At 38.0% G+C, this 1,365-nt stretch overlaps 1 non-coding gene across 1 annotated transcript; it reads right to left on the bottom strand.

Annotated features, from left to right (window-relative positions):
* Positions 1 to 325: 325 nt before the first annotated feature.
* Positions 326 to 432, bottom strand: LOC122744760. The gene has a single exon (XR_006355107.1). It is a non-coding gene; the product is annotated as a U6 spliceosomal RNA (small nuclear RNA).
* Positions 433 to 1,365: the final 933 nt, after the last annotated feature.

Genomic DNA, 1,365 nt, shown 5'->3' with positions numbered 1-1,365 from the left:
ATCATAGAGGTAAAACCATTGAAGTTTGGTTTTGTTTTTTGTTTTTAATAGGGGTGGGGGTGGGTGTAAAGGATGGACTGGAGTGTGGAGGGACTTCAGGCAGGAAGACTAAATAATAGCCCGTTGCATTATTTCATGAGCAAAGTTATGAGGGCCTTCACCAGGATAGATACAGTGTTTGGGGGAGAGAAGAGGGTATATGTATATATTGTTGTTTTTGATGTTTGTCCTTCACTCTTTTTTTTAATTTTAATTTTAATTTTTAAATTTTTTTAATAAAGTATTTTATTTTTTTCCTGTTACATGTAAAGATAGTTCTCAAAAAAAACATATGGAATGCTTCACAAATTTGCGTGTCATCCTTGCGCAGGGGCCATGCTAATCTTCTCTGTATCATTCCAATTTTAGTATATGTGCTGTCGAAGTGAGCACTGTCCTTCATTCTTCAAGAAGACCATGACATCAGGGATGATGTCATGACTTGCACTGAATTAGATTTAAGTGAAGGAGGGCTTGCAAAGTCACCAACCTCACTCTCTCCTCCAGAGCCCTCTGGGTCCAGTGGCAAAATACATATCAGGACAACTGGCAATAGCCCTGGATGTTTAAGGCAATTGTCGTTAATTGACTTTCCAGGGTCACACAGCTAGTAAGTGTTTGAGGTCAGATTTAAACTCAGGTCCTTCCAACTCCAGGGGCCAGTGCTTTACCCACAGTACCACCTAGCTGCCCCAGACCAATTGTATTCTCTACAAATCACTTTAACAAACAAAAATACAAAGTAAAGATGTCTTAACAGTATTTGTCAGCCTGTGGTATTCATAAGTGATAATAAGTCTACCATCCCTTTTAATGTAATGGTAACAGAGGTCATCTTTTGACTATTTGAATGGAGATAAGGGCAGGAGAAGAGTCTACCTCTGTCTTATTTAGATTCTGTCATTAAAACAATATTTCCCTGGGGGCAGCTAGGTGGCGCAGTGGATAGAGCACCGGCCCTGGAGTCAGGAGTACCTGAGTTCAAATCCGGCCTCAGACACTTAACACTTAACTAGCTGTGTGACCCTGGGCAAGTCACTTAACCCCAATTGCCTCACTAAAAAAAAAAATAAATAAAAAAAAAAAAACAATATTTCCCCGTTGGTCCCAAATTGAGAGGATAACTTCCTATTAATATATATTAAGAAAGGTTCTCTTGATTCAGTTCATCAAAAAGCTTTTATCACATGTGTTCTATGCTCTAGGGATTGTGATAGGTGCTGAGAATAAAAAGAAAGGTTAAAAAATAGTCTCTACCTTTCAGGAACTCAAATTTTAATGGGAGAAACAGCATGTAAATAACTATATAAAATATATACACTTAAT

This window comes from Dromiciops gliroides, chromosome 2 (genome assembly GCF_019393635.1).
Source record: "Dromiciops gliroides isolate mDroGli1 chromosome 2, mDroGli1.pri, whole genome shotgun sequence".
Lineage (NCBI taxonomy): Eukaryota > Metazoa > Chordata > Mammalia > Microbiotheria > Microbiotheriidae > Dromiciops > Dromiciops gliroides.
The sequence above is the reverse complement of the archived record's forward strand: the minus strand, read 5'-3'. Positions and strand labels throughout refer to the sequence as shown.